The sequence below is a fragment of the Eptesicus fuscus genome, chromosome 8, assembly GCF_027574615.1.
Source record: "Eptesicus fuscus isolate TK198812 chromosome 8, DD_ASM_mEF_20220401, whole genome shotgun sequence".
Taxonomy (NCBI): Eukaryota; Metazoa; Chordata; class Mammalia; order Chiroptera; family Vespertilionidae; genus Eptesicus; species Eptesicus fuscus.
The window spans coordinates 35,978,512-35,998,449 of NC_072480.1; the positions used below are offsets into that span (position 1 = coordinate 35,978,512).

Consider the following 19,938-nt stretch of genomic DNA (forward strand, 5'->3'; position numbering starts at 1 on the left):
GGGACCATACCTTCAGGGGAGGGCAGTTGTGGGGACCAGGCCAGCAGGGGAGGGCAGTTGGGGGCAACCAGGCCAGCAGGGGAGGGCAGTTAGGGGCAATTGGGCTGGCCGTGGAGCAGTTAGGCATCTATCAGGCTGTCAGGGAGTGGTTAGGGGGTGATCAGGCTGGCAGGCAGAAGCGGTGAGGGGCAATCAGGCAGGTATGCAGGTGAGTGTTTGAGAGCCAGCAGTCTTGGATTGTGAGAGGGATGTCCAACTGGGATCGGGCCTAAACGGGCAGTTGGACATTTCTCAAAGGGTCCCAGATTGGAGAGGGTGCAGGCTGGGCTGAGGGACATCCCCCCCGGTGAATTTAATGCACCGGGCCTCTAGTTATAATATAAGCAAAAATAGCAAAGCAAAGGAAGAAGACATAAACAGCAAAGGATGATTATTATTTCCTACATTCAGGAAGTTATTTAAATAAAGTAAACTAGTTAAAAATCTACTGAAGCTTAAAGATAACACTTATGTCCCTTATTCTTAAGTGAACTTATATTCCAACTAGAGGCCAGTGCACTGGGGGTGAGGGCAGGTCCCTCAGCCCAGCCTGCCCCTTCTCACAGTCTGGGAGCCCTCAGGGGATGTCCTACTGATAGCTTAGGCCCGCTCCCCAGGAAGCAGGCCTGAGCCGCAGTCTGGCCTCCCTCTGCAGGAGGCGACCAGGCTGATCAGGGGAAGGTGCCATCCCCATCACCCTGCTGCTGCTGCCACTGCCGGCCACCGCAGCCTCCAACGTGTTTTCAACAACACGGACTTCAGTCCCTTCACCATGAAAAAATGACAACTTCCTTTAGGCATTTTCAAGATATATCTTTCATAGGATATGACATTTCTTTCTTTTTTCTTTTTTTTTTTTTTTTCCCTCACCTGAGGATATTTTTCCATTGATTTTTAGAGAGCATGGAAGAGAGAGGGAAAGACAGAGAGAAACATCAATGTGAGGGAGACACTTCAATTGTTTGCTTCCTGCATGAGCCCTGACCTGGGCCCCGGCCAGGGAGGAGCCTGCAACCTAGGTACATGGCCTTGATCAGAATCAAACCTGGACCCTGCGATCCGCAGGCCAAGGCTCTTTCCACTGAGCCAAACCGACTAGGGCAGGATATGACATTTCTTAGCCCCTCAAGCAGTGGACCTTCCTTTTTTCCTCCAGGAGTGTGGTGGAAAAACCCTAGATCACTTTCTTGGATTCTTATTACCCAAGTTACCAAGAAGACTGTGAGTAGCATACTGGGAGCTTAGCCAATGAGCAGTCAGAAAAGGTGTTTCCTCTGCAGCTCACAGGCAGAGGCAGGACTGCTGGTGTGCTGTGGCTGGCAGGCCCCCTATCTCTGGGCCTGCTCAAGCCGCCATGGCATCTGTGACTTGTCTCACCTCACGCCCACCTGCGTGCAGTCCCCTCCCTCCCACCTGTGCATGGAGCCTCCTCCTGAGCTGTCTTATGTTATGGCATCCTGGACAATTTGCATAATATATATATGATTAGCCCACACATTTCCATTTGCAATTATTGCAAATTCTTATGTGATTGTTTATGGATTAGAAACTTTTACTTCAAACAGTGGGATCAATCTTAATAGGAAATTCTTCCATTTGAAAATATGCCCAACTGATCTTTCAGATATCTTATATGGGGCCCTGTGTTCTTAAAAAGTTACAAGAACAATGTTAAATTCTTTGAAACAGTGTGTTGATAGACAAAACAATCTTTTCCCAACTGGAATTTTGGACCTCCTTGAGGAAATTCTGTCTCTGCCAACTTGCATGTTTTCAAAGAAATGTCAAATTAAACCAATAGGAATCTAGTTTAGGTTCTTCTAACATCTTTTGAATGCAAGGCTCTGTACCAACTTTCAAAAGTCTTAAAAATACAAAGTATAACAAAGGACAGAAAAGCATTTGAGAAAGTCTTCTAAAATACATGCTACCCTTAGACAGCTTTCCTTTGAAATTGGCCACAAAAGTATTAATGTCTAGAAATATGCCAACCTGTTATAAAAAAAAAAAAATGCACTTCTGAATAGACTGCAAAATTTGTGATTCTGTATGATATAGAATCACAAAACCTTTAAAATAGAAATAATAAATTTATGACAAAGAACCTACTCAACAAGTAACAGTAAGTTTATATGATGAATTGCTATATTTTCCAACAAATAACTTACTTTAGATTAAAAAAAAATTAAAAGAAAAGTAAAATTTTAAATATTATATCACTAATAAAAATGTAAGTCATTAGAAGTCCAATGTGCTATCCATTGCACCAAAGAACAGCCCATCAAACCTCAGCGGGAAGGCAGGGGAAGGTGGCAGGGGAGTAAGAGATCAACCAAAGGACTTGTATGTATGCCTATAAGCATAACCAATGGACACAGAGAGTAGTGGGGAGAGGGCATGTGCTGGGGGTGGGAGCAGCCAGGGAGAGGTCAATGGGGATAAAAGGAGACATTTTTAAAATTAAAAAAAAAAAAAACTAAAGCCAAATTACATACATCTAAGGGAATTATCTATGGTTGCATCATTAGAAATTTAGGTTTTGGTGTTAGACTATTTGTGTTTTATCTAATACTCTGCAAACAAATATACCTCTTATTGGCTATGGGACCTTGGACAAGTTACCTAACTTCTCTAGACTTGGGCTCTTTGACTACAAATGAATCATACTAATTATCTTCAAATTCCTAGGACAACAAAATTAGAATATACTAATGTCCTTGTTTTAGTGCACATGAGCCACCAAAGAAAATGTCATTGACTAAGACAGCTTAACAACAGACATTTATTTCTCATAATTTTGGAGCCTGGGAAGTCCAAAATCACATGCTGGCTGATTCAGTTTCTAGTGAGAGCTATTCTCCTGTCTTGTAAATGGCCACCTTCTCTCTGTGTCTATCACATGGCCTTTCCCAAGGTCCATGGGCATGGAAAGAAAGAGAGAGAGACAGCTATGATCTCTGCTCTTCTTAAAGAGACACTGATTCTGATGGATCAGGACCCTACCATTATAATGTCATCCAAGCTTAATTGCTTTCATAAAGGCCTCATCTCCAAATAAAATCACATCAAGGGTTTAGGGTAAATATGTACATTTAGGGGGCAATTTAGTTCGTAGCAGTAATTAATCCTGGATGAATGATAGCAATGTATGATGATGGCCATTATAATGTAATGATGATAATGTTCCTTATCCACTAATAGAGAGACACCCTTCCAGAAAGTACCACCCAGCTATGTGACAAAGAGTAGTTATTTTTTCTTTAATTCTCAGACTCTTTATATAGGCACTGCCTGTTACCCTCCTCCAAACTTAATTTGTCTTTTCATTTTCTGCTTATCTCCAATCAAGGTAAGGCATTTGATGACCAAATTAGAAGTGATGAAAGGCAAGGAGAAGGCATGACCAGGAAAGATTACTACGGATAAGTTTTCATTTTCTTCTTTTGATCATTGTGGCTGAGAAGAGTAAGTTCTCCCAGGCTAAATTCTCAACAATCCTTTCTGAAAGGCTGCCCCATTACTATCAACCTCCTGTTCCTAATTGTGTAACCAAATGTTGTGTAGAGCTTGTTCCTGGGCTCTCTGAAATGCTGATTCTATTTACTTTTCCATATTTGTATATAAAGATCCTTTAATAACCTTCATGTATGAACTTCATTTCTTTAAACCACTAAGTCACAGAACTCAAGGTGATCCTATATCACCTCTATTAGAACAGGGACACTTGTTAGAAATGTAGTTTCCTGAACTCCATTGCAGACCTATTTGATCAGTCAATCTGGAGGTAAAATCCATGGATCTATGATTAAAAAAAAAAAAAATCCACAAATACAAACAAACAAAGATAAAACTCCTTAGATGATTCTTATTTATACTAAAACTAGTAGCCTGTGCACAAATCCGTGCACCAATAGCTAGCCAGTACCTCGCTGCTGCCCTCCAGTAGCTCCCCCCGCCTCCCCCCCCTCATAGCTTGCTGCCCTGCTCCCTCCTGTGTAGCTCTCCATCGCCTGTTTGTAGCTCACTGCCCCACCCTCCTGCTGATCCGTGATCCGGTTGTTACGTCGTCCATCGTTAAGCTTCATGGCGTAACGACCATTAGAATATTACATCTTTATTATATAGGGTATGAAAGACAGCAATTGCAGGGAAAGGAAGGGAGATAGAAAATGCTTTTAAAAGCTTTTTATTTTTATTAATAGTAGTAAATCTCTAAGAACACATTCATTATTTGTGAATTTAGAACTTTAGGAACAAGAATACAAATGGAAATCTATAGAATTTTCATCAGGGTAGTAAGAAGATGAGAAAGCAGGTCAAAAGAAACAAATAGTGGATGTGAAGAAGCTAGCTCACCAGTCTAACTATGAGGCCATTAGCAGTAAAAAAAAAAAAAAAAAAAAAAAGAAATGCTGTTTAGGTAGGAAGATGCCTTAGCCTAAGAGGGTCTCCTGGTAGAAAGGGTGTAGGAGGCGTAGGAATACTTCTGGTCCACTCATTCCTTACTCTCATCTACGTCTCTCTTCCCAAACCTCCAATCACCCTCTGTTTCCTTTACCTCACTCAATCCAGCTCCAAAAATTCTGGAGTTGCTTATACTTTCTTTCTCAGCAGTGGTTTGAGGTGAGGTAGTCTCATCAAGTGATTGTGAGTTTCTAACTTAATATACTGGGAATACATATTTTTGTCATTCCACCCAGAAACTGTTTTCCCAAGATAACATTGTTTTAAAAGGTGGTTCTAAAAGCACTACCCTTGCTCTTTTGCTAGACCGATTTCAGTATTGATGAATAGGCTTAGAAGGGCTAGTACAGGACATTCTCCACTATGTTTAAATAACTAAATTCCTGAATGACTCACAGCGAGCACGACTCACCCAAGAGTCATTTTAATGGGAACATCTATAGAGAGAAAAATGTGGAATTATTTTGATGGTCAAAACTTGAGAATTATGTGGCCTCACAACACTTACAAATAAAGCAATATTATTTTACATTTCAACAGCAAGTTCAAAGGTAAAAAGTAAAGCCTTGAACATGAGATTCAAAGATCAAAGAAGCACTAAAATGGAACATGCTGTGCTTTTAGCCACTAATGTTGCTCTATTGTGAAGAACTGGACAGTATATTCCTTAGAATGAGAAATACAGCATAGTGGTTAAGAACTTGCAGTCTCTGGACTCAAGCAGACTGCTCTGAATACTGGCTGAACCACTTCTAGTTGTGTGACTTTGTCCTTATTTCACATAGCCTTTATTTACTTGTCTGTCAAAGAATAGTATAGCCATAGTGGTAAAATTAATATAAAGTGCTTAGTTCAGAGCCTAATCTCACATTTATTTAATAAATGATTATTGTTATTACTAGAAGCCCAGTACATGGATTCGTGCACTGGTGGGGGTCCCTCGACCTGGCCTGCGCCCTCTCACAATCTGGGACCCTTTGGGGGATGTCAGACTGCTGGTTTGGGCCCATTCCCCCCAGGCCAGGCTGAGGGACCACACCGGTGCACAAATCTGTGCATCAGGCCTCTGGTATGCATATAAGATCTTTGGTTAATCTCTTCTCACCCTCCCCCCTCTCTCCTTCCCTCTGAGATTCATCAGTCTGTTCCATGTTTCCATGCCTGTGTGTCTCCCCCCTGGTGGTCAGTGCGCATCATAGCTACCAGTTGAAAGGTCGCTTAGGCTTTTATATAGAGAGAGATTATAAATCATATATGTACCATTGCTGTTCAAGATAAAAACTTTTTAAAAATAAAGATTGTTTTACAGATACCATCAATACTCATTATGCATGGATTCCGTATTTCTTAACCCTACCAGACCACTGTACCGATTTTTCGGTAATTTCCAAATCTGCCGCTATACCGCAGTACCTAATTTTCGGTACTTTGCCTAGTACGTGAAAAAAATGCGTCACAAACTAAAAGACAGATAGAATATATAAAGTTAGGCCTTTCTTGGAAAGTCTGCTCCCCAAGTTTCTCCACTTCTATCTGCCAAAGCAACATTTGAGCCTAGATGATGGGATGATCCCGACAAAAAAAAAAACACAAAAACTGCTTGGCCATCAAGCAGTATATCAAGGATAAGCCCACAAAGTGGGGCATCAAGTCTTTCCTTCTCTGCGAAGGTGAGACTGGCTACATTTTGAACGCAGAAATCTACACTGGTGCTGCACCAATGCCTATAAAAGACTTGAGCGCAGTAGGAAATACAGTCATTCGTCTCCTGACCTCATGTGCAATGGAAAATAAATCTCATGTGCTTGTCATGGACCGGTTCTACAACTCTGTAACCCTTGCTAAATATGCGCTGTCAGAATTGCACACAGGAATTGTGGGAACCCTGCAGCAAAACAGGAAGCAGTTTCCTAAGTCGCTGAAAAGTGTAAAAAAAACTTGCTAGGGGTGATAGTCGCTATCTATGTCAAGAAAGTGTAACATGTTTAGTTTGGCAGTGTAGAAAGCCCATCACATTTATTTCGAACTACCACGATCCAGCCAAAAATGTAGTAATAAACAGAAGAAATAAAGATGGCAGTGTGCAAGAAATACAGATGCCACAGCTGGTGAAGGACTAATATAAATATATGGGTGGCTGTGACAAAAATGACCACATGACCCGCCTTCACCAGTCTCGTCATCATTACCGCTGGCCCTGGCAGCTTTTCATAAAATTTTTTTATGTGGACCAGTTATAATTCTTATATCTTGTATGCTTCAAAGCAGCAAGCTGCTTCTAAAAAGCCAGTTTATTTCACCAGCTATATTCAGAAACTGTGCCTGCAACTTATTGGTGGATACAGGACATCAGCCCACCGCCACCCACAAAAGGAAGCCTGCTCTCAACGGATGACCCCAGGCAATCATTTTCCAGAGATTCCCCCTGGGACATCGTCTAATCATATCTGTGCTGTGTGCATGGAAAAGCACTCCAGGTACAACAAGCACAATCCTGGAGTGTCTTACAAAGACAATCCATGCAAGAAGGTGAAGAGAAACATCTGGTGCTCACTTTGCAAGAAGTACCTCTGTGTGAAACAAGGCTCATCCTGCTGGGTGGAATGGCACACAGAGGTGGAATATTGGCGCTAGATGAAAGGTAGACCTATTTTCTACAATGTCTCCAAGTTCCATCTTATTCTAACCACTTGTTTGCATGTAACTAACATTTTTCTATATCATGTTGATTTTTTCTCTTTAATGCTCAGGAGCCCAGGTATAGGGGACAGTTAGGTTCAGGGCCTCAGGTCTGGTAGGGTTAAGTCGCCTACATGCTGACATTTATTTGTGACCTCTAAGTCAATAATCACAGGCTTTTGTGGTCATTTGTGGATGTACTCAGAGCTTTAGAAAATCTGAGTTGCCCAATACACATGTTCCCAGCTGAGGTCAAACAGGGTGACACTCTGTCTTCCTGTTTCAGCATCAAAGATGTTGTAAACAAGCATCTTTTTTGCAGTCTTTCCAGAGCCATGTTTTTTTGCATAGTTGTGTTTTTGGTGATTTTACTGTTTAAAATGGACTCCAAGTATAGTGTTGAAGAGCTGTCTAGTGTTCTACACCCAAAAAGGCTGTGATATATTTACAGAGAAATATGTCTTAGGTAAGCTTTATTTAAGAATGAGTTACCGTGCTTTTGGCCATGAGTTCAATATTAATGAATCAATGATATGTATTAAATGAGGGGTCTTTAAACAGAAACACGCATAAAACAGTTATGTATTGATAAAAAATTTTGTTAGCAGAGGCTCATAGGACCTAAATTTTCTCTAGGATCAATTCTTTGGTCAGTATTCATGAATTCAGTGTTTGAGACATTATAGAACATAGTTACTGCAGATAATGAGAGCCTGAATGCATTTTTTTTCCTTATTGTAAATATGAACATGGAATTTTAAAATTTAGGAAACATTAAAAATCCTCTTTCTTCTACGTCATATGTGACAAATTATTAGGTGATTACAAAGAATTAAGAGTGGGTTTGGCTTTGTGCTTCTAATACTAATGAAAAGATGACCCGTTTGGGACCTAGGATCGTGTCCTTCTGATTGTATTTTTACCAGCAGTAGTAGTATGAACTGGATCCATGAGAGAAACGTCATTCCTCTCATTCACCAAAAAATGATAACATGTGATAAGGTGGTAAGTCAGCTCTAACATACAGACCTTTGTCTTACAACTAGTGTTTCAGAAATGAATAATGGATCAGGGCTTGCCTTGTAACAATGTCTTGATTGATTGCTTCCTTAATATGTGCTGAGTGCTGACAAAGTGCAGATCTCCCAATCTGCTGTGACGGGACCATTGTTATTAAAGAGTACAATTATGCTTTTGGTAGCCTTCACTCAGTCCCTGATTTCATTCAACTTCCTGAAAGAAATACAAACAACTTCTCAATTGAGACAGGACTAAAATAATAGCTACCTTTTATTGAGTGACTACTCTAGACACTATGTTAAATAGGATCTATACTCATAGCACCTCTATGAATTAGGTTTTATTACTAGTATTATTCCAATTTACACACACACACACACACACACACACACACACACACACACTTAAAAGAGTTAAATAACTTGGCAAGTGAGTGAGTGAGTGGTTGAGCAGGGAATTCAAACACTTCTGTCATGTACCAGTTTTCTGTTCTCCTTACAGAAAATAAAATTTCATGTGCGTTTGTATAGGTATAAATAAACATATGTGCACCTATGTACTCAGGCAAAAGTGAGAAATTTTATCATGAATAAGATCTATTGAATGTATGAAACATTAGGGATTCTATAAGTTACTCTAAAAATAAAATGAAATCAAATTATAAATCTCAGAAACTGTGATGACAATGGCTCACCAGTTTCTTCCTACAGAGAAATAAATTGGAAAAGGCGGAGCATTTGAATACATGATAGGTATGAGGTGTTGGCTTAATAAATACTCTTACTTTCAAGTTCTAGAATACAGGATTTTTTTTTTAATTCAGTCCTTGTCCTTTGATCTTCTACACAAATAAATAAATAATTTACTAACTTCAGCAACATGTAAAAATAGAAACATAAAAAGTGATACTATTTTGCTACTTTCTAGCACACTGAAACAGCTTGACAGATGACAGATTAGTTTAACATAAATATTTTATCAGCAATTTAGACACTGTAAAAGAGTAAAATACACTACACATCACAGGAAATGTGAGAAAGTTGAAGGTAATCACTTTTTACTTTATGAAAGCACTGGGAACTCAAATGCATTGCAGAGATTTGGTCTTAGAGGATAAATATGAAACAGAGTAGTAATTAGTTTCTCTGATCACTTGAAAATAAGTTTTCAACCACAACAAATTGATTCTTTTAAAAATAATAAATGTATGCCTTGAAAATATTTTCTAAAACCTATAGCAACAATCATTAAAGGATAAGTTTGCCCTGTGCTACTTTAGGGACAGGATAATACGCACCATCTCATTGCTCTCCTCTGTACCACTGTGTTACCACCGAAACAGTATTGCCGCAATAACGTCTTCCTCTAAAAACCAGGCACGTGCAGTCTTACCTTGGTGGAGGAGGCATTTACAATGGAGTGGAGGCGCATACCCTTAGAAAATGTATTTATTTTTTCATATAAACCTTAATTGAATATCAATAATTTAGCAGTCCCTATACCAGTGATGGCGAACCTATGACACAAGTGTCAGCACTGACACGCGTAGCCATTTCTGATGACACGCGGCCGCTGAGGCGGCCGCATGCCGAGGATGAAACATTTGCTCATCCTGAGGATGAAACATTTGCGAAATAATGTTTTTTCCTCAAAGTGACACACTACCCGAGTTATGCTCAGTTTTTTGGCGAAGTTTGACACACCAAGCTCAAAAGGTTGCCCATCACTGCCCTATATAAATGTTCAATCTCTTAAACTTTCAACCTCTCCACTTTATTTTTTAAATTTATCTTTATTGTTGAAAGTATTACAGATGTTCCCCTTTTTCCCCATTGACCTCCCTCCATCCCATCCTACCCCCACCCTGCACCCCACCCCACCACTCTCAACTTCTTCACTTTAAAATGATACTATAGTATTTTAGTATTTTTAATTTTTTTCTTTAAGCTTCTGTTTTCAAGAATTTAATCGTACCAATTACATTAATCTAGCCTTAGAAGCTAAAAAAGTAAAAATAAAATAAAATCCACATCTGTCTTAACCTCTGAGATCTCAGAGTGATGACACTATATTATAGCAAAGCCTTTGAAGAGGTCCGAGCCTATTGAGATGTTTGCTTTACCAAAAGTTCACAATTTGTGTTTGACTTTTGAAGTTCAAATGACTCCTTTGCCGTGGGGGCCAGTAAGCATCATTCCATTGGTACATTTGGTTCCTGAAATCCCTTATTATTAGCACCACACTCTAACCAACTGAGCTATCCGGCCACTCCATTTACTAAAATCCCTTAGAAAATAAATAAGCAGTATTTGTTGTTGTTGTTGTTTCATTGATTAGCAATAGATGTCTAGGGGGCCGGGAGTCTCAGAGATGAGAAAAAGGATGTTAGGTCATCAGAAGGCAGACTTGTACACTGAAGCAACTTGTGCTGTTAAAAGCAGCAACTTCTGGAGGTAACTAGGGAACAAATATAGAACTTCATTTATATTTCTTTACTTATTATGCCCTAATTGAACAAGATAGATATGCATGAGAAATCTAAACATATTCCTTTTTCATTTTGGTTTTATGTTCATTTATCCTCTTTTCCTCCTCCTTCTCCTTTGTTTATTTTATAACCACCCAATTCCAACCAGATCAGGGATTTCAGATTACGTTATTGATAGGGAAAATAAAAATAGCAAATTTTAAAAATTCATAAATATTTTCTCCTGCGGTCATATCTTTGGAAGTATGATCCACACACTGCAGGTATGGCACCTCCTCCTCCAAAGTCACGGACAGGCTGATAATAGCAGCCTTGTCCACAAAGCAGTAGTCCCCAAACATCAACCTGGGTGAACACGTGAAAGACAGACTCTCAATAGCCCTATCTTATCTCTAATAACCCAAGACTCATCACACCTTCAAAGTCCTGGGATGACTAGGATGCATGGAATCTTCCTTTCAATCCTTGAAAATAACATCATTACTAGGATGAATAACAAAATTAAATAGTAAAGTCACCTTTGCCACTTCATAAAATTTAACCATGGTAAACGTATTCATTTTTCATTTGATTTGTTTTCTCTTTTTGTTCCTAGAGGAGATTGTATTTTGGAGGGTATGCCCTTAATTAACCAGCTCCATAAACCTGAACAAATGAAAGGATAGTCACTTTCAAAAACTTGTCACAGCGATTTTTTTTTCTAGAAATCAAATTTGTTTCTTATAAAATTTGCTGCTTAAAATATTTCAATGTCTTTATCTGTTACAGGTGAAATGTCCAAAATTTTAGTATGACACAAAGATTGCCTCTGAGCTGTATTCTTATTTCCCCAAATCCATCTTTTGTCATGTCCGTGCATAACACCATCCACATTATCTTGCTTATATTTATATGTTGCCTACAGTGGCAGGCACATGCTTTCCCCTCTGCCTGGGATTCTGACTTTTTTGCCTGACTCCTGTATTTCAAGCATCAGCTGAAATGTCAACACACTTTTGAAGTTTCTTGTGGCCTGCCACTTTCAAGTTCCCAATCTCCACAAGCCAGAGCTTGCCAAATCTTTCTGGATGTTCCCGGAGCTCTCTGTTGTCTTCTATGTTAATAATGCTCACATGCTGTAATTACTTGTTTACATGTCTGCCTCCCTGATTAGGTAACCACTTCTCCTGCCTGCATTGATTTTTGTTTCAGCGCTTAGGAGAATGTCTGGGTCAGAGTAGGCACTTAATGCCTCAGAAAGCCCTTCCCATTCCCTCTCCCATTTCCTCCGATATCAATTTTATTGTGTCTACATACTTACTGCATAGTTTTAGTTAATATTTTATAGTAGTTATTGGTGAAAATGAGCTTTTAGGAGTCTACTGCTCAGTGCTCTAAGTATGTGATACTTGGAAAATATTTTCAAAACAAAGTTAATTGTGCATAGTTTTATCAATATCACCTTCCTGAATATGTGAGCTTGATAAATCATGATTTTTAAGAAAAGCAGTAAAAGACTGTTTTGATAGTTTATGCATTTAATGGTAGAAAAAAAACACACACAAATAAAACTCTTCCTTGTAAAATTATTAATTAGATATCCACACTTTGACTACATTTCATTGATGGAAAAACTTTCTATTTGTAGGATGCTCACAGCTCTATTTCACCATTATTAGCATTTCCTTTTTGGTGTAGTAAATAGGCACTCTGATTCACTATTTCTTTGTTTGGCATTTCCTTATACTAATTTCTGTTAATGTCTGCTTTTGAATGAAATGAGCCTCTCAAGTGTCAACAAACACTTCACCAACATTTTAGCTTAAAACACAGTGTAAGCGTAAAATTTAGGTCAGGTAGACAGTTTTCTGCAGTATCTCATAAAAGCTATCTTTAACTTTTACAGTCAATCTTTAAATGCTCTCAGGAACAGAAAATTTGCATATGTTCTCAGGCACAAACAAAAATCATTTGAGTGCAAGTTTAGAGAAGAAATTTTGTTATTAAATTGGTATGTAATACTGTTTCTGAAATAATATAAAGCAATCAAATAACATAATTTCTTCTTGTGCTTAGTAATAACCTTATAGTTAAGACATTTCTAAAACAAACATTTCAAAATTACTTTCAGAAAATACAGTATAACTATAATCCAAGAAGAAGGTACACAGAGAGATACATTCTGGTGACATTATTAGATACAGTAGGGAATACTTTTATCCTTAAAGGGTACTTTCCAAGTATATATACCAATGGGTGTCTGAAAATGCAGATAGTTCTGAACCCTATATATACTATGTTTTTTTTATACAGACATAATATCTATGATCAAGTTTAATGTATAAGTAAGACATAGTAAGAGATTAACAACAACAATAAAAAGAACAATTATCTATATATATAAAAGGCTAAGTGACCGACCATCCGTCCATCCAACTGACCAACTGGCCAGTACATATGATGTGCACTGGCAATGTAAAAATAAACATTGACTCTTGCACACACGATACATATAAAGCTCAGCTGGTGCTAATCGCATACGTGTGTTTCGATCTGTCATTGTCAATTGTGAATTTTGTTTTTTTTGTTAACATTCCTATCATAGAGAAAGGGTGAATAGTGATATTAAAATATTTCTTCTAATTAATTTCCTTTCAATGTGCATGAATCTGTGCACCAGGCCACTAATCCTACCTAATAAAAGAGTAATATGCAAATTAACCATCACTCTGCTATACCTACAAGCCATGCCCACCAGCCACGCCCACCAGCCAATCAGAGTGAATATGCAAATTAACCCAACCAAGATGGCTACAGCCACAGAGAGCAGGAGGGAGGCTTGGGTTTCCCAGGCAATGGAGGAAGCCAAGCTTTCCGCCTGCCCTTGCCAGCCTAAGCCTCCACTCAAGGCTACAAAGTTTCAATTATAGAAGGTAAACAAATCCAAACAGAAATGGCGGCAGCCACAAGCTGGAAAGAGCAGGAGGCTAGGGTTGCCCCCGGCAATGGAGGAAGCAAAGCTTTCCGCACACCCTGGCCAGCCCAGGCCTCCGCTTAAGGCTACAAAGTTTCAATTATAGAAGGTACATAAGTCCCCAACAGAAATGGCTGCCAGCCCCAGAGCGAGCAGGAGGCTTGGCTCCTCTCCAGGCTACAAAGTTTCAATTGTAGAAGGTAAATAAATTCCAGATACCAGGGCCTCTGCTTGGGTTGCCAGGGGGCATGGCTGGCCTGCAAACCATCACAGGCCCCTCGCTCAGGCCACCCCATGCCCCAAGGGAACCCCCACCCTGATCCAGGATACCCTTCAAGGCAAACCAGCTGGCCCCCACCCATGTACCAGGCCTCTATCCTATCTAATAAAAGAGTAATATGCAGATTGACAATCACTCCAACACACAAGATTGCTGCCCCCATGTGGTTAAAGATCCTGCCCCTATGTGGACACAAGATGGCCAGCAGGGGAGGGCAGTTGGGAGGGACCAGGCAGCAAGGGAGGGCAGTTGAGAGGGACCAGGCCTGCAAGGGAGGGCAGTTGGAGGTGATCAACCCTGCAGGGGAGGGCAGTTAGGGGTGACCAGGCCTGCAGAGGAGGGAAGTTTGGGGTGACCAGGCTGGCAGGGGAGCAGTTAAACATCAATCAGGCTGGCATGGGAGTGGTTAGGGGGTGATCAGGCTGGCAGGCAGAAGTGGTTAGGGGCAATCAGGAAGGCAGGCAAGCGAGCAGTTGGGAGTCAGCAGTCCTGGATTGTGAGAGGGATATCCAACTGCCCATTTAGGCCCGACCCCTCGAGGGGTCCCAGATTGGAGAGGGTGCAGGCTGGGCTGAGGGACACCCCCCTTGCCCCTGTGCATGAATTTCGTGCGCCGGGCCTCTAGTATTGTAATAAAAGCTATGTGAATGTGGTCTCTAAACATATTTGATTCTATTGGACTCACCCTTCTTCCTGTAATGATGTGATATAATAAATGCCTATATGATGAGATAAAGTGAGGTGAATGATATAGCCATTCAGATGTAGTGTTTGGCTACTATTGACCTTCTGAGGATACATCAGAAGGAAGATCATCAAGCCATGACAATATTGATGGTTGGATGTTAGGAGCTAATGATGTTGAAGGTTGAGAATCCTCTATAGTTGAAGGTATTTTAAATATTTTGGGGCTGTAGTTAACCGTGGGTAACTGAAACCACAGACAGTAAAACTGCACATAAGTGGGGACTCCTGTAACTGCTGATTGGGTTATAGCCCTTTGGCTTAAAGATATCCAATCCTGCTAATGAAACACGTGGCTTCATTAGGGCTTAAAGGTACTCAGAATCGTTTGAATGTAATGTTCTTTTTTTAATTAAAAAAATTACAAACATTTGCAGCCTAGTTTTATTATTAGTTCCTGAAGTATTTTAGGTATTCAGTCTATTTCAGTACAAGGTTGATTGGACGACAAAGAAATATATATGGAAATCAAAAGAGTTAGGCAACCACTTAACCTTAGGCAAGTGACAGGAAAGTGATAATGTCAAGGTTCCCAGAGTAAAGAATTTCCATTTCCCAACAATGCCAATATTGTAATATAAGTCCTAAGTGTCATCTATTTTTAGCAAGGGATCAAAAGGGAGAATCTTTTCACTCCTAACCTTGAGCTACATCAATGAGCCCACTGTCATAAGACCTCGCCATATCAAAACGTCCTGGGCTTTGGCCACAGCCCACGCTGCAGTGCCACTCCTGCACCTTATTGGGCTGGGAAAGCCCTGCTGTCTTTGGCCTTGGGCGCAGCAAGCTGGGGAGGAGAGCTGACACCAGTCCCTAGCTCAAGTTTTGCAGAACACTGACGTGAGTAAAACTGCAGTGTGGGAAGCTCCTGTCAGCGCGACTGTACTTGAGCTGAAAAGACACAGGGAAAATTCAGATTCCACAGCTGTCAGCTTGCAAACTTTCAACAGAAAGAAAAGCCTTTAACAATGTAAACAAGGGCAGTGAAGGTCTTGCTATCTAAGGATACCGGCGTGCGGGAAGCTCTCTTGCAGCTTGAACACAGCGAGGCGGTGACAAACCCCATGCCGTGATGTGCGACGGGGCCTCCCTGGGAGACTCCTGGCGCTGTTTCTTCCTGCTAAGCACTTTACCTGTGACTGCACTGGCAGACTCTTCAAAAGCCAGAAACGGAGGCCTGTCTCTGTAGAAGCAACAGCAAGCTTCTCTGAAAGAACCAGTTTAGCATTTCTAGGGGAAAGGTCATTTCTTTACACCTCAAAGGAGGACTGATAACCAATCCTGGAAAGCGTATCAGGCATGAGAAGCTACATTTCCTTAGACCCCCTCAAGGAAATCCTGTCACAGCTATGCAACTGGTATTATTAGCAGCCAATGAACTAATTTATCCAACTTCATTGCATTGACTTTCCTCTTCTGTGGACTGGCAGCCCAGCTGGGAAAAGAAATGTTTGCTGAGACTCGCTGGATTTTATTTACAGGCCTAGCAGACTCCCTCTAAGTTTCAAAGCAGAGATGCCTCTCCTGTTGGTGAGATATGAGGTGGTGTGAAAATCACCCAAATGCACTTGAAAGATAGCACTCTCCTGACCTCAAGAAGGATAATATCGAGTTAAGTGCGGCACTTTGACTTCATCCAGCATAAGTACCAGTGCCAAGGCAATCACATGAAGGGCCCTTGGGATGCTGGGGTGATAAATCAGCACTTGGAAGGAGACCTCCAAAATTTCCCTGATTACAGTGCCTGAGGAGCAACTGATTGAGCCCTCTATTAGAAACTTCTCCATCAGAAAAATAAAGAAATATTGTGTCACACATTATCTAAAAGAGCTGCATTGTTGCAGACATTCCTATTCAATTATTTACATATCCCCTTTCTGGTAAATCTCATCTGCTTCTCTCCTCTTTCTAAATGTCACAAGTTTTACTCTCGCATTGGCACTGGAGTTAACATTTGAAGGGGGGAAAGGTTGTACTTAAGTTTAATAGATTTCATATTTAATAATGGAGTCAATAAAGTCTGCCCACTTAATCAGTCAAAGGCTATTCCGCTCTGGACACTAAATGCCTCCAATGAGCCGTGTTGTTTCCATTACAGACAATAGAGCCATTGTTTTAAACTCTTAAAGAAATATTTTAATATTTCCAGAGCTTTACCTATCTATAAATAAATAAAATGGCATTGATTTTAAATAAATGAAATAATGCTGACATTATTCTTTATACATTTTCATTAACAAAATCACAGAACAAGGAAATAAATTCAAATCCATATGAGATGTGAAGGATTTAAAGCACAATGTCAACTTTTTTTTAATCTTTTTCTTTCTCTCTTGTGACAAAGATACTTTGCTTGATTAAACTTTAGTTAGGCTCCTGAACCTTCTTTTAGGCCCATCCCTAGCCTTCCTTATACAATCCAGTTTTAGGAAGAATCCTGCTAAGTCTATTTAGTAAGAACTCTCCACCCTCCATATCCCATTAAGCTCTTTATCCTCCAGGGTCTTCCAGGGGAGGGCTGATCACCCTAGCTGCCTTCAGCAAGAATCTTTTAGGTGGATTTACCCAGAATTCCCTTTTACACCTGATGTGTCCTCTTAGTAATTTCCCATCCACTGATCCACCACCTAGTTCCTTGGCTAAAGATCCCCACTTGCCCATCTTGTATTTAGAGTTGAGCCTGATCTCACTCCCCCACGATAGAATCGCCTCACAGTGGTTCCTGTACCGATGGCTATGGTCCTGATTCAAGTTCACTGTGCCATCTTTAACAAGTGTCATAGAATAGTTGTGTGTATTTTTTTAGCACTTCAGTTTCTCATTTTATAGAAGAAATGTAGAAGTCAATACAAAAGCACAATCCTATAATCAAATATTTCCATCTATTGTTTGTTTTGCATTCAGCTTTACAGCAATATGCCATCATTAGTCATAGCAGTATTGCTCTAAGCAGTATTAACAGCATAGCTCTACTGCCTTTATATTAGCTTTCTAGCCATTTCAATTATATATTCTCAAACCTCAATTACTAATACATAACCATTTTTAGAGAAAGGGATAGTGCATGTCTAAGCATTTTTTTTCATATCTTGGTATTCTATTAGTTTGAAATGAACTCTGTACAAAAAGAATGACCCCTGAAAAACTTTAATTTTAAGCCAGGGAAGAATCTATTTAGTAGCACATATTCATGGCAAGTTGGTATAGGGTTGTAAAATATACTAAGTCTAATGGTTTTTATAATAAATAAATAAAACTTTTGCTGTTAACTGAACATATATTTTTCTGTTATGGAACAAAAGACTTAAACTCACTATATGATTGCCTATCATGACACTCTCATATTCTTCTGCTCTTTAGGGAGCCTATAAGCAAATGGCTGGAAAATGTAGTTTTGTTTTGTTTTGTTTTTACTGAAAGTTACTACTGTGGTGTCTTTAGCTTTTATGGACTTATTATAAGACTGTGAAGAAAACTGGTTGTTTATTCTTTTCATTAACCGTTTTAAATTTTCTGAAATGTAAAGTGTTAAGGAAATGAAGTCTACTTTGTATTTTCATAACTTACTAAGTTTCAGTTGAGGCTTTCCCTTCATAAAAAGTCTCTTAAGGAGCTCCAGACTGGGTTGATTCATTTATATGCAAGGTATCCTCTTTATAGCTTTCACTGTATTTGTCACTCTGTATTATAATGTTCTTTCCATATTCTTTCTTCTCATCTACTCTGTACACCCCTAAAGTCAGTAATCTTTAACATAAAAGATAGAAGAATTTGCCAGCAGAAAGTGGTACTATGTCATGTGACATGAGCAATCAAGATTCATGAGATGGGCACACCTCCATCAGAAAGTATCCCCTATGACTCACATCATGGCCTTGTTCCAGGTTTTCAATTAATATGCATTTTCACTCTCCTATAGCACAGCCCAGTAGGAAAAAAAAATGGTGGCAAGCAAGAACATTTTGAGAAATAACTATGAATGAAAAACAAAGTATCAAAGAAACTTTATTATCTATATTTAGACATTTGGGAAAACATAACTTTTTGAGAGGTTTGTTTATAGTAGCCTTCTGAAGCAAGAAGCTCTTATCTATACAATAGATTATATGTTTTAACAGTGGAATCTTGAAAGTTGCATTTTCAAAATCATAACACCCTATTTCTTTACAAGTTGCTACCATTCAAATATGTAAAGATTCCTACTGGGAGGTTAATTTACTTTTCTCAAAGGGCTGGAGTAAGGTTAAAAAAAATGAAAACAAGGTCCAAAAAACAACTAATTAGATTCTTCTGCTTCTGTCCTCTCTGTTCTTATAACCTTTAGAAAGTTGTTTAATCTTTTTTCATATAATTTTGCTAATCATCAGTAAAAAAACAGTGAGAATAATCACCACCTCAGAAAATGGTTTATAGGATTAATTGAGATAATGGAGGAGAAAAGTACTTTGTATACAGTACTGCCTAGCAAATAATACAGGATCCCTGAGACAAATTCCAGAATATTCACTTCTTAAATTTCAGTTTTCTAAAATAAAATGCATGGTTAAGCACATTCTGAAACTGACTTATTGGGATAACACCAAACTACAACAATAACAACAAAGAATAATAAGACACAGTAGAATCTATGTTAAAGATAAAATTTCTAGGGAACTTTTGTCATTATAAGAAATTACAATACACAAAATATTTTATAATATTATAGGAATTACAGTGCAAACATTCTGAATGGTATTTCTCATTTTCTTGGTGACAGTGGGAACACTTCTGAGGTTCTTCAGTCATTGAACCATCAGTTTCTGAGGCTTCCTCACTCCATGCACCTCCCTCCCTTCAAAAAGGAAAGTGGAAAGACAGAAGAGCAGCCCCAGCCGGTTTGGCTCAGTGGATAGAGCATAGGCCTGTGGACTGAAAGGTCCCGGGTTTGATTCTGGTCAAAGGCACATGCCTGGGTTGCGGGCTCCATCCTCAGTGGGGGGCATGCAGGAGGCAGCAGGTCAATGATTCCCTCTCATCATTGATGTTTCCATCTCTCTCCCTCTCCCTTCCTCTCCAAAATCAATAATAATATATTTAAAATAAAATAAAATACTGTATATCTGAAGAAAGACAGAAGAGAAGATATTAGGTGATCTGAAACAAGGTCCACTTTATTTTAAAATCTATGCAGTTTTCTTATTCATTGTTGTCATACTTGAAGTATTTAATAAAAAATTATTATGGATTTAGTATTTTGTTCAACAGTTTATTTTGTTCATTAGATTCCCCATA

The 19,938-nt window shown here is 39.3% G+C and overlaps 1 long non-coding RNA gene across 2 annotated transcripts in view; it reads left to right on the forward strand.

Moving 5' to 3' along the window:
* Positions 1-1,166: 1,166 nt before the first annotated feature.
* Positions 1,167-19,938, forward strand: part of LOC114232424 (uncharacterized) — a 36,803-nt gene continuing 18,031 nt past the window's right edge. Inside the window, exons 1-2 of one of the 2 annotated variants that reach the window (XR_008556740.1) lie at positions 1,167-1,260; positions 3,389-3,504. This is a non-coding gene — a long non-coding RNA (uncharacterized LOC114232424). The remainder of the gene's footprint in view (positions 1,261-3,388; positions 3,505-19,938) is intronic. The other variant, XR_008556741.1, reaches the window with a different exon arrangement.